Source organism: Anser cygnoides, chromosome 7 (genome assembly GCF_040182565.1).
Source record: "Anser cygnoides isolate HZ-2024a breed goose chromosome 7, Taihu_goose_T2T_genome, whole genome shotgun sequence".
Lineage (NCBI taxonomy): Eukaryota > Metazoa > Chordata > Aves > Anseriformes > Anatidae > Anser > Anser cygnoides.
Window position 1 is genome coordinate 26,814,920 of NC_089879.1, and position 25,243 is coordinate 26,840,162.

At 39.4% G+C, this 25,243-nt stretch overlaps 1 long non-coding RNA gene across 2 annotated transcripts; it reads left to right on the plus strand.

The window, feature by feature from the left end:
* Positions 1–16,645: 16,645 nt before the first annotated feature.
* On the plus strand, positions 16,646–21,788 carry LOC106031244 (uncharacterized). Of its 2 annotated transcripts, none has more exons than XR_010833034.1 (3): positions 16,646–16,754; positions 18,393–18,515; positions 20,567–21,788. It is a non-coding gene; the product is annotated as an uncharacterized lncRNA (long non-coding RNA). The 2 variants fall into 2 exon arrangements; XR_001204189.3 differs by lacking the exon at positions 16,646–16,754 and adding an exon at positions 16,814–16,952.
* Positions 21,789–25,243: the final 3,455 nt, after the last annotated feature.

Sequence of the window (25,243 nt, forward strand, 5' to 3'; positions counted from 1 at the left end):
GACAGGTGCAAGGCAGGGCCTATCTTGTGCTGCAGTTCTATCTCTCCCTCCCTGTCTGCTGCTGCATTTCTCTGCATCTCTCCAGAGGCATGTCTCTCATCCTAAGCATTCTTTCTCTACTTAGACACAACAGTTTTCTACTCCCTGGAAACAAACAAACAAAACCAGTAACACTTAGCAACAAACATCAGTGTGATGAATCTATAAACATGTACTCATCCTGTAGATGACCTGGTTACTCTCCTTTCCCAGAAAAAAATGGTTTTGGTGAAGTGTCAACCTTCAATAAAATAGACATATTTTCACAAGTCATTGTAGGAATCAGTTACATTCACAGCTTTTTTTTTTTTTTATCTTGATCAGTGTTTGAATGCATTAGTGGCCTATCATTAAAATGCTTAGGCCTATCTACACGAGGAGATTAATTCCAACAGGTGAATGTAAATTACAAAACTGATTACCATGTGGCAATTGGCAGTACCTTGGGATGAACGTGATGATGTATTTGGATACAAGTAGACATAACCATATGTGATGGTTGACCACAGTGCAGCAACACATCCAACAAACAAATTTAGAGTGGTTTTCAGAGCTTGATGGAGGTACGCAGCATCACAAACCAAAGGCTTGCTGGATGAGATACAGCATGTTCTCAGACCGTATGTTTGTTCCATAGAGGACTCTGAAGTAGTGTTTCAGTTTCTGTTTCATGCCCTACTCATTCCTAGTTACTCCTGACTCTAGTGAGAAGAGGAACTGCTTGTCCACAGATGCTTGATTTCCATATACTGTCAGTGCTCCATTAATTGACAGTATGGACAAGAATAGCTTAAACAGCAGAACCCTGGAGGTACAGAATTACAGGGCATTCTGCAGAGCACAGGTCTGGATAGGGAGTGCCGATGTCAGCAAGTACAAATATGATTCACTCCAAAATATTTGGAAACCCTGTACTATGTATGCATTTTTATGTCAGGTTTACCATGAGAAATTGGTGTACCTTCACCCACTCACACAACACCTCCAGCACCCAGAGGACAAGGTGACCTAGTGCCAAGGCACATGCAGCTCTGCAAAAATACCTAAACCTCCCACGGAAGCAATGTTAAGCTAGAGCTAACAAACCCACCTGGGCTTTAGCTGAAATGGTAAATACATTTAATTAATATGGTATAGTTCTTTATGTTTCCAGTTCCTGACATGTGACACTGGCTAACTCTGCAGAAGTTCATTTAATTCTAACAGATTTGTAAGAGCAGGCTCAAGGCTGCAATACATGCAAAGGTAAGTTAATTGGTTTTGTATTTGAGACAACCAGAGAGCAGGGTAGCCCTTTTTCTGTGGCAGCACATCTTACCTGCCACAAGTGACTTAGCCCTGCATGGAGCTAGATGAATTCTATACCTGTAGCACAGAAAGCGCAAAACCCAGATCATGTACACGTGGATAACTGAATGCCGACTGCAGTTTGTAAGTACACAGCATGTCACCATGGTGAATGTATGGAGACTTGTGTTGACTCAGCTGAATGCTCACAAGGGAAATCTCCCATAAAATCAGTTCTGCTCAGAATGCAACTTTGCTGTCACTCCTGAATATTGTGAAACAGTGTCACAAGCTTCTACACATGTAACATAGACCTCTGTAAAAGCTCTGCATTTTAAAACTACAAAAAAGCTCCCTTGCAAATAAAAAGATGCAAGAAATCTGCATACTTCATTGTGTTTTTTTTGTTTTTCTTTCTTATTCTGCCCACAATCCTTCTGTTCCTGTTCTCTTTGGGCCACACAAAGTGTGAAGAACAGTAAGTTAAAGTTTCATGCACAGTCCTGGGGAAGAGGCTTCTTTCATAACTACTGTTCGTGAACTTCAGCATGCCCCAGTAGAGCGATGCTACTATTCCAAGGGCTGCTGTCTTCCTTTGGTTAGCTATGATTTTAACAATGGAAAACTTGATACACTTCTTTCAAACAATTACATTTAGGAATTGTTAGTAAGTGTAAACAGGCACATGGTAGAGGCTAAACGTAAGAAATGTTAAAAAAAAAAAACACCAAAGAACTACAAACAAAGCAGACACCTCCCATACCCAACCCCCAAAAAACAGATTTTTGATATTTTGACAGTTTAGTTTAACTTACAGAAAATGTTTCAGTAGAGAATTTTAGCAAGGGCTCTGTCTGCCTAGTAAAGCACAGATGAATCCTTTTCTGAACAGCTAAACAAAAGTTGGATATGGAGCTCATTACTTACATCAGAAGGCTTGATACCTTATACTCCATTAAATTTGAGGACTGAATTACTGCCTGAATGATGTCAAGAAAGATCACTAAAAGCCTTTCCAGTAGACTAATAACTCTGTAGAAGTTTGTTAATTTTCCAGCACTATCAGAGGATAAAAAACAAAAAAAATCTAGCTGGTCAAAACTCAAGACTAGAAAAGCAAATAATGACAGGTGAAGAGGGGTGGGGAGAACAGGTCTGCAGAATTCAAACGTTATCACAAGATTCATTTGGCCCCTCTCAACATATGTGATATGGCTACAGAAGTTTCAGAAATTTTAGGAGTTTTAGGAGAATCTCCATCCTTTACGGGATGCGGGGGGAAACTTAGTTACAAGAGATGAGGAAAAGGCTGAGGTGCTCAATGCATTCTTTGCCTCGGTCTTTAGCAGCAAGACCAGTTGTTCTCTGGATACCCAGTACCCTGAGCTGGTGGAAGGGGATGAGGAGCAGGATGTGGCCCTCATAATCCACAAGGAAATGGCTGGCGACCTGCTACAGCACTTGGATGTACGCAAGTCAATGGGGCCGGATGGGATCCACCCAAGAGTGCTGAGAGAACTGGCGGAGGAGCTGGCCAAGCCGCTTTCCATCATTTATCGGCAGTCCTGGCTATCAGGGGAGGTCCCAGTCGACTGGCGGCTAGCAAATGTGACGCCCATCTACAAGAAGGGCCGGAGGGTAGACCCAGGGAACTATAGGCCTGTTAGTTTGCCCTCAGTGCCAGGGAAGCTCATGGAGCAGATTATCCTGAGTGTCATCACGCGGCACTTGCAGGGCAACCAGGCGATCAGGCCCAGTCAGCACGGGTTTATGAAAGGCAGGTCCTGCTTGACGAACCTGATCTCCTTCTATGACAAAGTGACGCGCTTGGTGGATGAGGGGAAGGCTGTGGATGTGATCTACCTTGACTTCAGTAAGGCTTTTGACACCGTTTCCCACAGCATTCTCCTCGAGAAACTGGCTGCTCGTGGCTTGGACTGGCGTACGCTTCGTTGGGTTAAAAACTAGCTGGATAGCCGGGCCCAGAGAGTTGTGGTGAATGGAGTCAAATCTGGTTGGAGGCCGGTTACTAGTGGAGTCCCCCAGGGCTCAGTACTGGGGCCAGTTCTCTTTAATATCTTTATCGACGACCTGGATGAGGGGATCGAGTGCACCCTCAGTAAGTTTGCAGACGACACCAAGTTAGGTGCGTGTGTCGATCTGCTCGAGGGCAGGAAGGCTCTGCAGGAGGATCTGGATAGGCTGGAGCGATGGGCTGAGGCCAACTGTATGAAGTTCAACAAGGCCAAGCTCCGGGCCCTGCATCTGGGGCGTAACAACCCCAAGCAGAGCTACAGACTGGGAGATGAGTGGTTGGAAAGCTGCCTGGCAGAGAAGGACCTGGGAGTACTGGTTGATATGCAGAAGAATATGAGCCAGCAGTGTGCTCAGGTGGCCAAGAAGGCCAACAGCATCCTGGCCTGTATAAGAAGCAGCGTGGCCAGCAGGTCTAAGGAGGTGATTGTCCCCCTGTACTCGGCTCTGGTGAGGCCGCACCTCGAGTACTGTGTTCAGTTTGGGGCCCCTCACTACAGGAAGGACATGGAGGTGCTCGAGAGAGTCCAGAGAAGGGCAACGAACCTGGTGCGGGGACTGGAGAACAAGTCTTATGAGGAGCGGCTGAGGGAGCTGGGCTTGTTTAGCCTGGAGAAGAGGAGGCTCAGGGGCGACCTCATCGCTCTCTACAGGTACCTTAAAGGAGGCTGTAGAGAGGTGGGGGTTGGTCTATTCTCCCACATGCCTGGTGACAGGACGAGGGGGAATGGGCTAAAGTTGCGCCAGGGGAGGTTTAGGTTGGATGTTAGGAAGAACTTCTTTACTGAAAGGGTTGTTAGGCCTTGGAATGGGCTGCCCAGGGAGGTGGTTGAGTCACCATCCCTGGAGGTCTTTAAAAGACGTTTAGATGTAGCCCTTAGTGATATGGTTTAGTGTGGGACTTGTTAGTGTTAGGACAGAGGTTGGACTGGGTGATCTTGGAGGTCTCTTCCGATCTAGACAATTATGTGATTCTGTGATTCTGTGTGAAATTCCCCATATAACATAGGTGCCTTAAAAAAGCTATCATTCCCGGCCTTTGATTTCTGTGAACTGTTAGATAATACAATACAGTTTCATACTCCTACTCGCCTTCTTGATTCTGCAGAGCTGTGCAAAAAATAAGTAAGAGTCTACCCATCACCAGCAAGCCACACAATAAAACTGAGCTCAAATTTAATGGTTGAGTTCAAACATTACGTTGAACCCTACTCAAAGCAGAAAGTGACCCCACTCTGCTATACTATCAGTAGCAATGCCATCAGATCAGTCAGAACTCTGGTTGTATTAGGCAGAGTCCATTGAACACAAGGAATTCAGGTGTGACATGCTTATCTTCTATATTTCTTCTATTATAGTTAAACAAATATAACAAATAGGTAAAACAGGTAAAACAAAAATATAACAGGTAAAACAAAATTTAACAAATATTTTCAACATAAATAAACCTGAGCCAGAAAATATTGACATGAAATTAAGAGATACGAAATAACATGTATCTCCAAAGGCTGGTAAAGCTTAAATCCAACCCTTTAATTCAGGGTCACATTTAGAAAACACCACAAAATATTACATGTAGCATTAAAGCACAAATTATTCCCTGAAATAATGTGTTCTAGCATGTCAGATCTGAGTTTATTTGCACTGTACTAAAGCTTAATTAGAGAACATTACTTGCAGTGTTAACTGTATGCTTCACATTATGCATATGCTTAAGTCCTATCATATTAAACAAGATACATTCTTTTTTTGCAGCGCAGCATTAAAGAACAGGTTTCCATCTTTGCTAAATCCAAATTTGCTAAAGGCAAATTCTGACTTCATTTGAATTAGGATTACAAACTGAATAGCAAATTGAAAACTACATTTATTTGCATTTTCTTCACTTGGATTTTTTTAATATTTTTCTTTTTTCTTTACACAAAGTCTCAAGTGAAGAAAATGCAAACAGGTTGTTTTGAATTATCTATGCAAGTAATATCCTTCTGCCAACTTCTGGAATAAAAATTTGACCTAAAAAGGTTAGAATCATTTTCAACTCCACTGCAACAAATAAAGTGACTCTCAGACTGACTGGTACCTGTTACAGACAGCACTCATCCATGGCGGTATGAAATCTGAGCAAAGACACATCATCTTGGGATACTCTGAAATAAATGTATTAGAGTATTTAAAAAATAGATTTTTTTAAGTGATTTATAGAATGATTCTATGGTGATTTACTTTTGAATCTCTTTTATTTGAGAAAACTAGATTTTGAGAACACAGTGATATCAGAGCGTAAGTAGACAAATAGTATAAACAATGTATTTCTCTCTGATTCTTCTATGCCATTGTGATCACTGTATCCCATCAGATGGCTTCTTGTTGGTGTGCTTACCTGACTATGTGAAGGCACAGTCAAAGCAGACTTCTTCACTCTTAAAACCTTTGATGTTAGAATGGGACTAATAAAACAGTTGGGGTTGGAAGAGTCTGTAAAGTTCATCCAGTTCCAACCCCCTACCTTGGGCAGGGAGACCTCCCACCAGCCCAGGCTGCCCAAAGCCCCATCCAGCCTGGCCTTGAACACCCCCCGGGATGGGGAAGCCACAGCTTCTTTGGGCAGCCTGTGCCAGTGCCTCACCACCCTCTGAGTGAATAATTTCTTCCTAACATCTAATCTGAATCTACCCTCTAATGGTATGTCTTGAATTGACTGCAGCATGTAGCTGCTGACAGGGCCTGTAAGAACATACAAACAGGTCATGCTCTATAGCCTCTACAGTTTTATTATTTGGAGTTTATCTTAACTCCAGTGCCTATGCAACAAACCAGAAACCAAATGTTGCCAATCTTGCCTCTGCTCTGATCAAACACCTAGTTTTCCCACCAATCTCCCCATTTCTCTTCATTTTCTGTATCCTAAGAAACTTTCACATGTACTTCATGCTTATTTTCCTGGTTGAATGGTTTAGGAGTGTTACTTCCACAAATATCTAAGATACAGTAACAAATGGCTGCCAACCTTACCACAGGCATAGGGAGAACAGGAAAAGGCTCAAACATTAAAGAATGGCCTCCCCAACAGAGCCTAGGGAAATTAGCTGATGTCTTGACTCAATGCAGAACGGGGACCAGAAGAAAAGGTTTGTTCAAATTCCAAGCATAAACTTCATGCTTACCAGATACAAATTATTTTTTCCTTGAACACAGTATTTGTTTCTCAAAGGGAAGCAAGTTTATTTTTGATGCAGTATGTAGTGAATAAAAGATAGCTTGGATGTCCTGAATAAGACACAACAGGTAAGTTGAGTCTGACTGCATCAGAACAGTAATTTGAGACCCCAGAAAGCATTAAAATTGACCTCAGAATGCAGCAACCCGCAGAAATCCCGTTTCCTTGTTTTGTTTCATTTCCAGAGGGCTAGCATTGCCTTTATTCTAGAAATTGGTGCACAATGAAGTAAGTGGAAGAAACTTTTAAGTCAACAAGAACAGCCTGTTAGGGCTGGCACACACAGACATCTACCTTCTCTCTCTCCCTAGATGACATCAGTTCCTAGAATACACTCCGCTGCATGTTACTAAACTGCCATTTTCTAGACAGCTTCCATACCTCCTGAAAGGCATATTTTAAAGAAGAAAGGTTTACTAGGATTTTTATTGTCTATATCCCTGTTATCACCAACTTTATTAGGTTTTTCTAGATAACCACTTACGGACACTGGCAAGAAGGTAACCCAGTTCAAATTACTGCACTACTACTAGCTCTCTGTTAGGCCAACACAAAATTCAAGAAAAAAAATATTACATTAGGAAGAAAATTGATATTGTGGGTGGGGGCCCTTTTATCATGACAGTAGTAATAGACCTTAGGAAATTAAGTTTATATATATAACTTTATTTCAGACTAAAAACCTGTCTTTTTTGTTATTGTAATTGTACATGTGTTCATCACAAACACGAAAAATCAGTAAGTGCTGTGATTATAGCATGATTTTTATAAATCACTGTACATCACCCAAATGGGGTTATTAATCTTTAAAGCCATTTCTAAGTCATTACTGTTTTTAAACACTGACCTAACAAAGGTTACAATAAAAAGCTACAATATAGGCAACCAGCTAGAGAAAAGTGATGGAACAGCCGAGACCCTAGCAATTACAGGCCTGTCAGTCTCACGTCAGTGCCTGGTAAAATTATGGAGAAGATGATCCTTGAAGTTACTGAAGCGCACCTGGGGGACAATGCAGTCATTGGTCCCAGCCAACATGGCTTCATGAGGGGTAGGTCCTGCCTAACAAATTTGATTTCTTTTTATGATAAGATCACCCATCTAGTCGATCAAGGGAAAACAGCTGATGTGATCTTTTTGGACTTCAGCAAAGCTTTTGACACGGTTTCCCATAGGATCCTACTGGACAAAATGTCCAGCATACAACTTAACAAAGACGTAACATCGTACGATGGGTGAGCAATTGGCTGACGGGCAGGGCTCAAAGGGTTGTGGTAAATGGGGCCACATCTGGCTGGCGGATGGTCGCTAGTGGGGTCCCTCAAGGCTCCGTTTTAGGGCCAGTCCTCTTCAATGTTTTTATAAATGATTTGGATGTAGGACTAGAAGGTGTTTTGAGCAAATTTGCTGACGACGCCAAACTTGGAGGAATTGTGGACTCGGATGAGGGTGGAAAGGCCTTGCAGAGAGATCTGGACAGATTGGAGAGCTGGGCGATCACCAACCACGTGAAGTTTAACAAAAGCAAGTGCCAGGTCCTGCACCTGGGACGGGGCAACCCTAGCTATACATACAGACTGGGCGACGAGATGCTAGAGAGCAGCCCCGCAGAGAGGGATCTGGGGGTTGTGGTTGACAGCAAGTTGAATATGAGCCAGCAGTGTGCCCTGGCAGCCAGGAGGGCCAACCGTAGCCTGGGGTGCATCAAGCACGGCATCGCTAGTCGGTCGAGGGAGGTGATTGTCCCTCTGCTCTGCGCTGGTGCAGCCTCACCTCAAGTACTGTGTGCAGTTCTGGGCACCACAGTACAAAAAGGACATTAAACTGTTGGAGAGCATCCAGAGGAGGGCGACGAAGATGGTGAAGGGCCTAGAGGGGAAGACATATGAGGAGTGGCTGAGGTCACTGGGCCTGTTCAGCCTGAAGAAGAGGAGGCTGAGGGGGGACCTCATCGCAGTCTACAACTTCCTCGCGAGGGGGAGTGGAGGGGCAGGTGACCTATTCTCCGTTATCACCAGTGACAGAACCCACAGGAACGGTGTTAAGCTGAGGCAGGGGAAGTTTAGGCTGGACATCAGGAAGAGATTCTTCACCGAGAGGGTGGTTGCACACTGGAACACGCTCCCCAGTGAAGTAGTCACTGCACCAAGCCTGTCTGAATTTAAGAAGAGATTGGACTGTGCACTTAGGCACATGGTCTAAACTTTTGGGCAGACCTGTGCGGTGCCAGGAGTTGGACTTGATGATCCTTATGGGTCCCTTCCAACTCAGGATATTCTATGATTCTAAGTATTTGGTCAAAAAGGTACCATCATGTCATTGGGAAAGTCCTGCTCCACTAACAACATAGTGTGCCTTTTGTGGAGAACTGAAGTCCCAATTCACTGAATCACTTCAGTTTCTACTGAAGAGCTCTACTGAATCAAGTGTGTAAGTTTTGACTGTTACAAGTTCTCATTTACTAATTTATTAGTAGTTTTCTCACAGAAGGCCATTGGGCTAAGTCTGCATGAGACAGTCCACACAAAATCAACATTTTCAGCACTCAGGCTGTCTTATTCTAAAGAACAATCCAATACCTATGGTGTGAGAGCTTCTAATTATTGTGAATTACTATGCTATCCAGCTCAGGGAATTTGCCTTTTCTTTCCAACTGACCTGAGACACGCAGTAGTCTGAGAAGAAAAGAAAGCAGGGGCACAGTGCCTGTGCAGGGGACCAGGGAAGGTGCACTCCCCACTTGGATGCACTTCATCATGTAACTCCTTAAATTTTCTCTGGTGAACCAGTTGTGTACCAGAAAAGCTTTCAAATTTTGATTTACTAACATGTATGGATTTTTACCAACAAGACTGCTCTTGGTCAACAAAGAAGTAATTACTTTAATGATTATTCTAGTAATTATTCAGGTAGTCAATAGAGAGGGAAGTAATTACTAAATTAATTCAGCCATCACCGAAGAAATGAGGGATATACACAGACCGGAATAAAAATTATGCTTAGGTTACAAATATTCATAAGTGCTTCAAGTTCCCCATCATTTAGTTCCATCTAGAAAGACTGATCTAGAAAACACAGCACTAACTTCAGGAAAATTTATGTACAACTTACAGTGGGCTCGGACACATTCTCATTGCAGAAAGTATTAAAACTTGCACAGCTAAATTAATTGTATTGACTGAAATTCATATGGCTAAAGCACAGAACCAAGTCCCTCTGCAGACCATTAGGTAACACCCAATCTAGAAAAACACAAATAGCCAAGAAAAAAAAAAATCAAGATTACAAAAACAAAAAAGAAAAACATACCGTTTTCTTGGGTGCGATCTTGGAACTTCTTTAACCTCACTGAATACAAGTGGGCCTGAAAGAATGAAAAACAGCATTAATTCACAGTGATGTGCCATGGGGCAGTACTGTAACAACTCACAGTACTTTATGGTTTGAGAGTTCTTTTGCCAAGTCGTATTAGTATTCTCTCAACATTGTATCTACATATTTTAGGTAAAATAGACAAATTTCAAGACATCAATAACTGGCCATCATCACATTGAGTTTCTGAATGACTGAATTAGTGAAATATGTACAAGGCAGATCCGTTGATCAGCATGCAGTTTTCTTTACATTTACACTACTCTGATGAAACTGGCATACAATCAGCAAATAATTTTAGAACTATGGAAAGGATGTGCAATAATCCTTCAATCAGTAGGCAAATGAAGATATTAAAAATGTCATATATTAGAGTAATTCCCTTCATAAATGGTTCGTGACCTAAAACAACAATTTTAGACTATAAAAACAAACCCCTTTGTTTTCAAGTCAAAATAGGACATTAAAAGAATACTGATTTTTTTCTAAAAGCACATTAGAACTGACTAAAAGTAGGAAAGTAAGACACTGGTGAGAGAAATGATACTTTATTTGTGCAGTTTTGAGGCTTCTTGGCCTTGTACTGATTCCTACTAAAAAGTATTTGCTGGCATGCTGGCATCATTCCAAATAAGGTTTCTTTACCAGTAGCTACCATGTACTTCCTTGACAGATACAAAAAGATTGAAAGAAAACTTCCAAGTTGAAAAAGGAAATGCCCAAAGCCCGTACAGCCAAAGATATCGAAATGGAAAAGAAGGAATCTAAGCATATACATACAGTCTGGAAATGAATGTAGTATTTTATTCTCAATACCTGTTCTAAGGTTTACTCATTCAAATCAAAAAATAAATATATCCTTAAGTAGCCCACGTTCATTTAAGATGTAGCTTTACCATCTGTAGAGTCTTAAATCCTTTCTTCAGTGTAAAGTATCTGTGGATAAAAATCCTCAAAACAAAACATCTGTTTGTCTCAAGTATATCTATCATTAGAACCAGAGTCGTATTTTCAGGGATTATATCTCCACATCTAATTACCTAGTTAACACACTTGCAACATTTGCCTTTTACTATGCTTTCAGAGATCACTGTAACACTAGAAATTTCAGCCTCCATGAAATGCAATTCAGTTCTCGAGCACGTCTGAGCATCTAGTAGATAATACGGGACAAACTCATCTGTTTATAAGGAATACTGGGGAGGGGGCAGGGGAGGACACACTTTCGGTAAAACCTTGCAGACCTTATCTGTGGCCCTTCTCTCTCAATACATTACATTGATTACAAAACCTTCAAAGTCCAGAATTAATGCAACCTGGGAGTTTCAACCAAACTCCAACCAAATGGGGGTTCTATCCAAAGGCTGTTCTTTACAGCAGAGACTCTCTCCTGTAACCTGATGTGATAGCAAATCAGGACAGGGAAATCTCATCTTGGCTATGCCTAAACAGAACAACTAAGAAAGATCAAACAGTAATTGTGGTTTTCATAACCTGTGAAAGTCAAAGTTTTTCTGTCCTTGTCAGTTCAAGGTGGTAGCAAACATGCTAAGAGGCCTCTTCTGTGTTAAAGCACTCCATGATTTCTTCCTGGACAAAGGACAATCCTTTCTCCCTCTATCATTTAATATAATCAAAACAAGGAATATTTTCATTTTACACCTTATTTACTCCTTTTTTGTCATTTGCTATGTACTCTGTTTCTGTTTGTTTGGGTGAAACTGTTTTTCTTACTCGTTTGCTTTTAAAGGGAGCAGCTGCTAACTGTAACGATTTTGGACTTTCCATCTGGAAAGGAAAATAAGATGAGTAACTTTACCCAAGGCTCCCCCTATTAATGCTCAGCACAAAGATAACCAAACTATTTGTCTTCAAATAGCATTCCCCCATGTTCTTGGAGAGCTGCTTCAGGACAACAGTTCTAAAGATTTCCCCTCCCTCCCCGTGACTTTCCCTCTTCACTCCGAAAAGCTTAGATCAAACATAGCATGCTCAGTAGAACAGCCTGCACTGTACAGCTGCCCCTCCCTACTGTTAGGTCTTTGATGGATTTCTCTGTTCTAGAGACACTTCTGAAGAGGCAACCAGGCCACCTGGGTACAATTTCCATCTATGAGTTCCTCAAAAATCACCGCCTCATTGATTTCCTCCTCTGTGATGTACTTAAGGACGTCAGCATAGAAGTCTGAGATGCTTTCAAGGCATTAGTGTCTGTGAAGAGAGCACACTGACTAAAGGCCTAGTTCTACTTTATGATTACCTGCAAATTCTTGTCCTCTTCTTGACATTTTCTTGGAAAAAAAGAGAAGCCACTAAATCTACAGTTCCATCTAACCTTGAGGTGGTGAATTCTATCTTCAGTAACATGTCCAAATCAAGAAATCAAGATGGATTACAAAAGAGATGAGTAACTATAACCAGTTCCTTATCATTGTTAATTTTTGGAAGCTGTAACAGTACAAAAGGAGTAACACTTCTGTACATCTTCTGACTGATAGGCAGAGTACAACTGTTACGCAGGACATTATGATTTTCTAGTCTTCACATCACAAATGGAGAAATAAATCAAGAACTGAAAGATGAGGTTAAATTTCCTATACTTGGGAATAGGATACTCTGAAGTTTTCAATTCTCTTCCCAACTTCTCCTTCCTTAAATAGTTCTTTAAAGACTGTTTCTCATTCCCCTTCCAGCCAGGCGCAGTCCTGTGCCCCTCCCTTACTACCTATCTCTAAGAACTCATTCAACTACGATATGTCTGGGAACAACTCATGCATCTGTCCTTTGTAGACCTCCAACCCTTCCAACGAAGCTGAAGTTTCACTGTGTGTCCTTAATTCCTGCTTGAGAACATTTGGATGCCCCAGTTTTGCTCCAAGTGGGGAAACTGCAGCTCTTCATCTCCCTATGCAAGCCTGTCCTACTGTTTCTTTAAGATAGCTGAAAACATCATCAGCTTTTCTGTCATTCCACCCTGTAACTGCCAAAAGCTCTACTAAGGTACATAACCACACATACAGACACAATAACACAGAAGTGTCAACGTTATTCCCCAACAAATAAAGCTTTTCAACATTAACAACCAAGGTTTTGTATTACATATATATAGCGGTGCTTCTTGAAGACAGACAAGCTTGGTTTTTTTAATCTTTTGTTTTCAAAGATGGCAATTTTAGATGATACGGCATTTCAGCAATCCTATCAGTTCACAGCAATGCATGATTCATTAATGGATTCATCTCTATCTGTAAAATTCTAAGGCAATTAAATAGGAATTGGTGTTTCTCCAGAGAGGCTTCTCCATCTAAAAATAAAATAGAAGTTAAGACAGTGACTGGCATTATTTATATCAACAGTTCTACTGGAATGATAATACAGCAGCTTTCACATGCAAATATACATACATTTAAATGACTTAGTAAGGATTAAAGTAAGGAGCTTAATACATTTCTTTGCTTGTGTTCAATCTTTTCATTCACTTAAGAATCTTATCAAAATGCCTCTCAAAGCAATTCTTTTGGACTGTGAAGAAATGTCAGTACACCACACTGAAAATACCCCTGGCTCTGAAAGAAAAGATGCCATGTGGGAAAGAAATAGAGAGTCATTATAAAGGTATGAAAATAGGTCGTTATAAAAACAATGTTTAAAAATCACATTTCCTCAAGTCAGGATTCAACAAGATGCTTACTCAATCTAAAGAAGTAACAAATAGGTATGTTTAAAAATGTATATGTCACTGAGATAATAAAACTTTCAAGAGAGGACAGAATCATAGTCACAGGATTTATCATGGAAAGATTCACCTCAAAGCAGATTTGAATCTATGGTAACTATGCCTCTTAGCACCCTTAAAATACCAAGGCTTCAGTACACGGGGCTGGATCCCACTGCTGCTCGTCTCACCAGAGGCAAAAATGGTTCCTTTCAAGAACCAAGCAAACAAAAGTAAGGTCATGTCTGGAAACATAAATTTGTGTTTTCTGTGCAGTATTTATTCCAAGGATACTGAAAAAAATGAATTTACACTGAGCTTCTGCAAGCTAATTTTCTCACTGTCTTGAGTCCTTTAGTAACTGCAGTGTGAAGCTGCACAGTAAACCTGAATTCAGATATTGACATTTCATTGTATGAAAAAACCAATACTTTATTTGCAAGATGCAACGATACAGAGATCAGGATCCTGTGATACCTCGCTACAGAAATAACACCATATTTCGCAAAAGAGCGGCACATGCACTTGAGGTTCGTTCTTCTGTCTTGTGCATGTTACATTCTTGACTTTCAGTTATCTCAGTACTGCCAATAACCACACAACTGCACACTATTTCATTTTCTTTTCTTTTGAAATTCCCATTCCTCATTCATGTGATCAATACTGAAAAGTAGCATAGACACTGTAGCAAAATTTCTACTCAACAAGGCTATATAAAGTAAAACTTAATGAAGGAACTCTAAAGGCTAACTAGAGATGGCAAACAAAACAGATGCTAGTTTAAAAAAGAAAACCCACATCACTTCAAGCCAGTAATGATTTTTAACAATTCAGACCAGCCTCCGTGTGATCCAGAGTGTGATTTTTAGATGTTTCTGTAAAGTTTACATATTATTAATTCACATTCTTCAAGAGGTAAACATTTTGTCATTCTGTAGCATCCATATGTTTGGAGTTTAATTTTTTTCACAGAATTATAGTCTGTGAGCTGACAGGGTGATAGTATTTGTATGATTTTGAAAAAAAGGGCTTGAAAGGACATGAGTACCAGAAAAACGTGTGAAACTCTCACTTCTGACAAAGTTTTTCAATCACCCCGTCTACTTGGAAAGGAAAAATTTAGATTAAGGAGCTGGTTGAACCTTAAAAACCCAAGATGTTCCTATTTTTCTAACAGGAATAAGAAATACTGCTTACTAGTCCCTAATTCTGGATATTATCATCACTACACAATGCTACACCTACACAGTCCTATAGGTATTGCAGAGCATTAATTTTACTTTTGTTTTTACAAGTAGTAAAAAAAACAGACAACCATTATATCAAATATAGAAATGGATTTTTTTTGAAGTTAAAATCTCCAATGTTAAGACTTGCATTTTAAGTTTATAAAAGAAAGCTCACACCAAACAATTATCCAACTGAAAAGAATATGAATGTCATGTGAGATTTCTTAATTCTACTTCAAAATGCTTGCACGAGTTTAGGCTTCTCCTTTGGACATCAGGATAAACCAATTTTCGAAACTTCGACTTCTTTGTGACCTGCTTATTGACCTCATCCCACGTTCTCATGAAGGCTGCCTCTCCTTTCTACATTTAAGCTCTAACCAGCATTACAAAATGCTGCTACCAATCTCTCATGTGGTTATTTGTGCTCCCTTACAAGCACTGCACAGTAGTCCCAAACTGACCCTGCTCTTAAAAGCTAGCTAGCCACCAAGTTTCACTCTGTCCCAATGTGGAGGGACAGCAGCCTTCCTATGAAGAGAAAATGGAGTTTCCCTGCAGGAGGCGTTAGCCAAGGAGTGGTTCTTCAAAACCTCACTCCCCTGTTTAACAGTCAGGGCTGCTTGTTGGCTGCCACAATACATTTACTTCAAAACTGTGAGGCAGATATAAGCCACCATTAAGAACAGAATTTCCAAGGTAGCAAGAAAAAGAGGTTCTTCAGATCCCTAAAAAAGCTACAAAGGACAAGGGACGGAGCAGTTACTTCACTAGCATATATAGACAGCCTTTCAACTCTCACCAACCACGATACAGTAATCAATAAATATTGCTCAACTAGCCACCCCATCTCCTGGGTCTCTTTGGAAAAGTAAGTATCAAGGTACTTTAAAAATATTAAAATGTGATGGCAAGAGTAAGAATTCACACTTTTCTTTGAAAGGAAATGCAAATCTTTTTATATGGAAAAAGATTTATATTTCTTCACTCAGGTGGTGGTGAGGCACTGGAACAGGCTGACCAGAGAAACTTGAGGAAACGTCCTCAAGTTGTGCCAGTCAAGGTTCAGACTGGATGTTAGGAAGAATTTCTTCATGGCGGGGGTGGTTAGGCATTGCAACAGGCTGCCAGGAGAAATGGTCGAGTCCCTACCCCAGAGCTACTTAAGGAATGACTGGAACGTGGCATTGAAGGATGTGGTTTAGTGGTGGGACTTGGTAAGTCAGGTTGGTGGTTGGACTTAACGATTCTGAAGGTCTTTTCCAGCCTATGGTATCATTCTATGATTCTACTATTTGCTCAAACATGAAAATATTTGAACATGAAAACCTTTGAACATGAAAAAAAAAGAATTTTGCAAATCAGTATTTAAACAAAGGTGCACTTAAATGAAATTATTTAGTTGAAGAGCACTTTATTCTGGGTGCTGAGTAATAGAAAAAAAAATTTAACTAGGGTCTTCAGGTTTTCATGTGTACAAGTGAAGATTTCATGCTATCTTATATCACAATTTTCACTGGGTGTAACTGAATTCTGGGTCTATTATACCAGTTACAGTCACATGCACTAAGCCTCTGTATTTAAGATTATATTTTTACAGCCATGCTCAGTATGATCCTGCCTTTACAACCAAGAAACTTTCTAGTATGAAAAGTTCATGATGTCTGATAATTAAAAAAAAGAAAAAAAGGAACATGTTACAATGATCCATTATGACAGTCTGTCAGAACATAACGACACAATAGTGTTGCACAGTGATGCCAGGACTTGACACAAAGACCAATGTTTCCAAGCATCACAATTTGTCTGCTTTGGCCTGAAGGACAAAAAGAGGAACCCCACCGCTGCCTGCTATACCGAGGTTTCTGCTTTAAGTCTGAAGATTCTTTCATTGATCTGAATGTATTTTTGGAAGGTTACAAGACATTTTAGGTTTTAGGGGAAAGACTACTCAAGGGGGAGAATTCTGAGTACTTCTACCACAATCATTTCTGAACCGTCAAGTATGTTAAGCCACATACAGACATGACTCTTGATCTGAATAGTTTATATAACTGCGGTAAGTTACTGATACTTTAAACGAGGATGCCAGTTGACTTTTTTTCCCCCTCAGCAATGTATTTCTTAAAAAATCCACTTTCCCTACACATTGCATGCAGCAAGCCACCTGACATAAGATTGTAGAAGCCTTGAGCCTGAAAACTGAGTGCTGCCGTGCCTACACACTAGCTCTAAGGCATGTAGCCATATGCATGAAATTGGAAAAATAAGTAACTAACAAAATCCAGTTTTCTAATCATGAACATTAAATTCAAAACTTTTTTTTTCTGACATCCATTTACTACGTCATCTTGTTCATTTAAAATTATCAATGAAAAATACAATACTGCTTTGTCTGGGGAGTCCTTAAGGATGATACTGACAAGCCCATATCAAATGGGACCACACATACCATTTCTAAGATTTATTTAAAAATCCTAAAGAATCTGTTATCATCTCCTCCCTAAGTAGGAGGATCTTTGCTTAGTCCACACTTACCACACAGCAATATTGAAATATGAACACTTTCCTATGCAGTGCTTTTTTCCAATTAATGTTTTTTGTTTTCGGTAGTATTCCTTGTAATTTTTTTAATTAAGAGTATAATATGTTCAATATCCAATCTAAGTTGCTGGGATTTCTTAAATATTTTATTTATGAGTGGAAGTAAAGAAATAATCTTAAGTGGTAAACTGAAGTGTTCTGGGGAGACCACCAGGTGTCTCTTCTACTCACTCACCTTTATTTAAATCACGTCGTACCACTCACCATAAAGACAGGGACCTTGACCAGAAGAGTTTATAATATTCCCTGAAGGTATTTTGCTCCCTGTTGAAAAAAGAAAGAAAAAAAAATAGTCACGTTAGTATGCCAGATCAGGCCTGTATTTTATTTTATTCATCCATTTCTAACAATGTTTGCGTCTTCCACAGTACCTGCACCAGCAAGTCTAAACTTCACGCTACCCAGATAATCTTATTTACTGATCCATTTCTTGTTGCGTCACTGCATAGGAAAGCAGTTATGCTTAGCTTGACCGTACAACCCAAGAAACAATTTAGGCATGAGATCTCAGTTCTAATATGACAGACAAGGTCATTCTAAATGCCAGGTGCTAACACACCTATGGAGCTAGGAAAGAACCGGCAGCAGAGCTTGAGGCAGCAGAGCTAGGCTGGTGCCTTGGTGTGCAAACACAGGCTGTCTTCACACCCCATCACGACCATCTTAGCAACTCATGTCAGCTCTAGCCAAAGAAAGACTGTGCGCCATCCCCCTGCCCACTCCAGATATAGCCAATTCATCACCTCATGTTCAAGCACTATTATTAGTTATGTTAACCCAGATCTTCAACACGTAACACTAAGTGTCTTTGTCAATTAAGAAACCTAAAATTACTTTCAGCAGCAGTGTGTTCTTCTTGAGATTTATGTACCTTTTTTTTTTTCCTTCCATGCAGCATTTCCTGAATTATTCTTCAAGTATAACAACTTTCAGACTGTATCTGAAACCTGCTCAACGTGAACCTCTGAATCTCCCCCAACAAAACAGATTTTAAAGGGGATTCCCTTTTCTCACTGAGGTAAAGACAAAACATTCCCTTTGTCTTTAAACAAAACAGACTTCCCCAGCTCACTTTCACTTGACTTTCCAGGATGGCATCGCAAAATGCATGAATTTGTGATATAAAGGTTTGAATCTCTATACTAATACATGTTTGCAATTAGAAAAAAATAAAAACATTATAGTAACCAAGAATGAAAGAAAAAAAGCATATTCCAGATGAAGCAACACCAGGACTGTGTCCCATTTTAACCTCAAAAAGGGAAAGTTATTATCGAAGTTGAAGAGCATGCCAGCATTTCTTTGTCTCTCAGGCTACAATCTATCCTAAATCCGATAAACAGTTTGACTTGTGTCAAAAATAGTCAATTTTTGACAAAATGCATCTTTTCCAAGTCTGTATTTTAGAACAAAAAATACGTTGCCAAAAAATAAGTATTCAGTTCTATATAATGAAATAGATATTTTCACTGGAAAAGATCAAAGTGTTTCAAGTCCTTAAATATTTCATATTTCATGCTTGAATTAACTTAGAAATTTGATTTCTTTTTTTTCTATTTCCATATGGCTATAAATATGGATAAAAATGAAGAAAGCAAACAAAGATTTTATTACAAGAAAAAAGTTTTTTCCCATTTTCTTTTCTAGAACTTCTAAGCTGACAGCAAAGGAAAATTGTTTGCATTTTAAAACCCTATGGTAATGGGAAAGGGGAGCAAAAAAAAGAAGATACTTTTTTTGTTTTTGTCACAAGAACAACCATCTTGGGAACTATTTGGGACTCTACATCAATGCTTTTGTTGCCAATTTGTTAGATGGAAATTCCCAGTGGTGTTCCTGCAGACATGGAGCCAAGCTTGTGTCTCTTCCACAGGTAGAAACAGCTGCAGTATTGGTATTTGAGAGGTCACTGGTTACTTTCAGAGAACAAGAAAGAATACCCTTATCAAAGATTATATGTACCATTTTATATGATTATTAGCAAGCTACTAATTGCATGATCAATCTGCTGAGTAAGTAGAAGCCAAAAGAGATGACATTTGTCACCCAAGTCAAACTGTTACAAAAAACAAATATAGAAGTACATATATCTTAAAAATGACTTTTCAGGAAGATTCAGAATACTTGCAGATCATTTATTCATGATCAAGTTAACCTCTGCAAACAATCTGTACCTTATTTGTATGACTGCAGCACAGAAAAGCCACTGGGTCAAGTCAAGACATTTATCCTAGATGCTGTACACACTGAGAATTTGTTTTAGAGAAATAGAACAGAAGAAAGCGAGTCTGAAGCCAGGAGACAAGCTGGGTATTAGTGCATGAGCTGAGATGGTTGTATTATCCACTGTAAGAGGGGAAGGACATGCTAACTGGAGACATGGAAGATCAGAAGGAGGTTTTTGATATAGTTAAGAATGAATGGGCTCAAGAAATTAATGCTGCAACATTCACATATAGGAACCCATTTCATATCCGTACAACCATTTACGTTTCATAAACACAGGAAATCTAAGTGGAAAAAGCTGGACCAGATGATTTCTACAGGTCCTTTTCAAACTAAATTCTTTGATTCTACATGAAAATGTTTCAGAACAGCCTACTCCATAGGCAATCTTCTCCATACTTTCTACAATTTATCTCACATAGTGATTTAAAAACTGAATACATCTTGGTTTAACAAACAACAAGAAAAAATCCCACACAAAACAGGTGTTTTTTGGCAAAAATAAAGTATTTGAAAAAGAACAGTCCATAAGGAGCTTTTCTACAACTCTCCCAACCAATAGGTGTAGCATCATAAAACTATTGACAAGACTGATTAATCAGAAACAAAGCTTTTGAATCAGAAGAGAGATTCAATTATTATCGCTATCAAAAATACAGTTTCTCCAAGAGAATAGTCAGTCAAGGAACAACATATGCCGAAGAACTGAATTTTCACTTGGGTCATTACAACAACTTTTACAGGCACCTGAATTAAATGGCTTAAACTTAGTTTTTAATATAAATATAACATCAAAATTCTGAGAAGTCAGTCCAGGCTTTTTTATTTTTTTTTCATTCACAGATCCTGCCAGTTTTCAGGTGTATACTTTATTCATTTACTGCTTGGAGAAAAATACAATGCTAGACTTGGTAGGATGATGGAACTGTTCACTGTTGTCTACATCAACTTTTAACTATTCCAGTTAACCCTGCTCCTGAGCTTCCAGCTGACAGATCTGTTATCTGAAGAATGGCTGAAAAAGTCAGCTGCAGCTGACTTTGAATAATGCTGCTGTTCTGTGCCCTCACGAAATCACATGTGTAAGACTCAGGTGGCCAAATTTGTAACATAAATTGAGCCAGGTATCAAGTTGTTCTTCTCAGTAAAGAGACACTCATTTGTCCTCCAAAGAACAGGAAAAATTGGATAGACAGGAATCCACATTCAGTGCCGAGATCAGAGACTCCCTGCTGTTTGGAGTTGCGAGGAGGGCTAGTATCTTCAAGACCTTTAACAGTAGCATCTTGAGTTCTTCAATGAAAATTAACCTTTAAGGTGTATTTCATATGGTGACAGGATGACCTCAGCCTAATGAAATAGTAAATTAAATGATCCTTACATATAACCTTCCAGAGCTGTTGCATGGCTTGTTACCTAATATGGATTACATGCTTTGCACAGATTAAACAACTTATCTGATGGAAAGACAAACTAGAAAATGAGATGTAAATTGTGCAGAACTAGAAACTACCTATTTGTACTTCAAAGACGACCATTTCAAGTATTCTGCTTCATTCTTAACATAGAAGATAGATGTCTTTAACAAAAATACTGGGGAAAAGAGTTAATTACTGCTCAACAGAAAAAAAAAGAAAAAAAAAACTGTGGGTATTTTGTGTGTTTGCTATAATATGCTGAAGGCCAAGAACTAACCCAGTCAAGACCTCTTTTCCTAGGGAAGGGAAGAAAACCACAAACCAACACAAACCTGAGGCTGAAGTAGTTCCATACTGGAGGAAAACAAAACAAAACAAAAAACCCACCACACTCCACAAGCGTCTGGAAACCCCCCCATTGGTACAACACTTTGAGGAAACACAAGAAGAAACTGAAGTAAAACCCCTGTGCTCAGGGGAAAGGCAGAACTGAACAAAAGACCACATTTAACACAAAGTGTGGTTCCAGTGCAGCCCTCCTGCAGCAGATTTTCTTTTGAAACCATCAGCCTGTTAAGCCATTCCAAGTTGAGGCAAAGCCCCTATATGGTTCTCTCTCCAGCTTTTCCTTCCTGACCCAAGAGCTCTGGTTCTTAGAAAGGACACTTCCCTTCTCCCCAGACTTGGATTTGGGTCCTGTTCTCAACTGCACACACCCTCCTTGCTTGTTTCAGGCATCTGCCAGTCAAGCTGCAAGCTTCTCCTTTCAGCATGTATACTCCATCTTCCCAGACACACACACAGACTTCAAAACCCAGCACATAAAAGCCAAGAAAAGGTAGAAAGGTGCCTTCGATTTTGGTGCTCATCCACTTAATCGTAGAGGATACAAAATAAACCACTCGTATTAAACAGCAGTTTTATTCAGAACTGCAAATTTATTCGGAAGTGACAGGAGGAAACCCCATCAGGGCTCTGATGCATCCCATTTTGGTCAAATACACAGCCCTCAGGAAATGCCTCTTTTTGTTCATTGATGAGGATTAGCTCAAAACTTAGATGTTTAATTCACATCCTGGTATTCATATTCTGCATGTCTAAAGATACGTCTAGGCCAGTACTAGAAAGCACGTGTGTACACACGGAATCTGGAAGCTGTACAGAACTCCCAAACTTTAAATGTTTAAAAGCAACACGAAAATCTGTTAGTTTTTAATATTCTCCTGTACTGTAAAAGCATTTATAGGCAATTGATTATATTAGCTTTGTAATACTTCCTGAAGTGCAGTAATAAATACAATATCGTTAAAAGTTCTAATATAATAAACTGAGCACAGCACTGGCTCTGATATTTATTACTGTTAATATAAAATTTTTATAGCCTGCCTTATCTACTTAAAACTTTCACTGTATAAGACATTCTCTGCAAGAGGGAGCTGACTCATTAGACAAGATTCAACACAAACATATGCAGTTAGGAACCTTTCCAACCAAAAAAAATGGGTTAACCATATGGGATTTTCTAACTTCAAATAGAAAGCAGTACATTTTCTATTGGGCTACTGAGTTGTTTTCTCATACTTGCTCAACCAATACATTTTTCCCTCAAAACAAACAGCTATTTCAAAGTTAAATTCCACTTCAATATTTGAAATACGAAAAAAGACTCCAAAGGAATTTCCGCAAAGCAGAAAAAAAGTCTCTTCAAATTTGACTATTAAAAAAAAAAAAAAAGAACAAACACATATGCAATTTCCATCTTGAATGCCCAATATTAACATTTCTGGGCCACTGACCAGCAGAACAGCTGAACTACTTCTATAGTAGGCCAAAAGTGTCACTTCAAGCCTTGGAGATAATAAAGGAAACTGCCTGTCTCTATATAAAAATGTATTTTCTAGAAAATGCCATGTTAAACATTGGTTCAAAAATAGGAAGGTACTATATAATTAAAGCTTCACCATATACTGAAATGATTCTTTGCCGAACAGTCTGAATAATTTGGATCATATACGACAACAAATTCCATTTCTGAATTTGAAAATTACACAGAATTCATCTGGGAGACAGAAGTGAGACAGGTTATTTTCTCTGCTGAATAATAATGAACTGTTGTATCTTGGATATTGAAAGCATTAATAAGCACTGAGAAACTAAACATTTTTTTTCAGCCACCCAGCAGCAGTTTACAGTAGCTCTTTGATGGCCCTAAGGCACAGATGTCGAACCACAAGGCTACATATAGAGCTATGCACTTTTTCTCTTCCCACTAAAGTTGCAGTTCAGCTCAGGACAGCCTACTGGGCAGGTTCCTGTGAACAAAGCTTTCTGCAGTCCTCTGACAACACGAGAGCCCTGCCAGAAGAAAAAAGCCTTAAATAATTACATTATAAATAAACCACTTCCTTCTGAAACAACTTAAATGGGAAATCTAACAGCTGTTGTGTTTGCTTCTCCATTCCAAGGATCAATGAACACTGGATGTGTCAGTTAGGGAGATACAATCCATCAAGAACAATAAAGATGCTGCTGCTAAAGACTGCAGCTTTTACAGTGCGTCTGTAACACTGGCCACATCTACCATACTGAATTACACTATTTAATTCAAACAGCTTCAATAATGTGCACAAAAATATTCCCAGTGGCAACTTAATTGTTAGAGTAACAATGAACATGTGTAGGAACCAATGATGTTTTAAGGGCTAACACACACACTGAAATACAGAACGTGTTAGAAAACTGTGGCTCCAGAAAAAGGTAAGAAGTATTTTGGAGCAATGATGCGTATATACACAAGCACACATGTTGCATATACATATACAAATACCTGACAGCTCTGGATAACCCCTTCACTATCAAACATTCTCCTTGCAGGTTCTATCAGAAACACTCCTAGAGATAATCTCATCAAGTTCATTTATAATTGCATCGTTTTGGAAACACATTTATTCATTACACAATTAGTTTGAGGGCTTTGAAAGGTGCAAGATCCATACACCAGTAGCTTCAAAGTGCCAGATACCTACTTGCTATCTGCCCTTTGTCACCTCGACAGCATGCCTCAGTAATTAATCAGGAAAAAAAAAAAATCCAAAAATGTACCATACATTTCCATTCAGGTTTTAACTTCTCTACCGAAAATTACTTTGGGAACTTGGAGAGTTTGCTTTTCTTAAGGGAATTTTTGCCAACTACATGCTAGAGCTAGGCAATAAACTCTGCACCAGCTCCCTCTGGACTGTCCAACTAGAGCTGGGCTGCAGAGAAAGTCCTCAGAGAACTGGGGACAACGCCTTAACTCTCTGCCCCAGACAGTTCATAGCTATTACATTCTTTGCTATTCAACTCTAGGACTACTTAAAAAGGTGACATCTGAAAAGGAATCAGCTTAGTCATTAAAAGATGCAAAGTGAGAAGTCAGTGACAGCTGCTTCTGTTGATATCCCACGTGAATTAATGTTTTATTTTATAGTTGATAAATGCGAACTGAGAGCCCTCAGCAGGCAGTGAGAGATCTTTCTATGACAGGAGTTTAATATTGAAACATTTAACCACTATTTCACACCAGTAGGGGAAATAACTACCATTTCACACAGACCAGGCAAAGCAAATAACAAAAGGCAATTTAGGAAGTACTCCCAAATATTCTGCTTGAATGAATGGAATGTACCAGCAGACAGACAGTAATCATTTTTAATTTCTATGCTTAGGAAAAGTTTTAGAAGAGCCAAAATAAGGTTTCACTGGAAGCCTACTCAGTTTTCAAAAAAGGATTTATCCCTGCTTAGTCCAGTAAGACAAATCCACTGAATTCTACAGATAAATCCTGTTCTGGAAAGGCTATAGTGTTCAACCAGTGAACAATATCTACCGTTTTGTAAGTAGATTGTTTTTCAGCTACACAAATTTGGTTCTAAAGAGTCAAAGAACGCATAGCTACAATCAAACAAAACAAGTAATGGACAGGGAGAACAGATATTGACATTAAAAAGTTTTGTGTAGAGAAAGGTAACATTTAAGAAGATCAAGGCAATGTTCTGACATACATGACTGTAGCATGAGGTGGTCTGTATTCTCTCTTGACATAATGTTTCATCAGGGA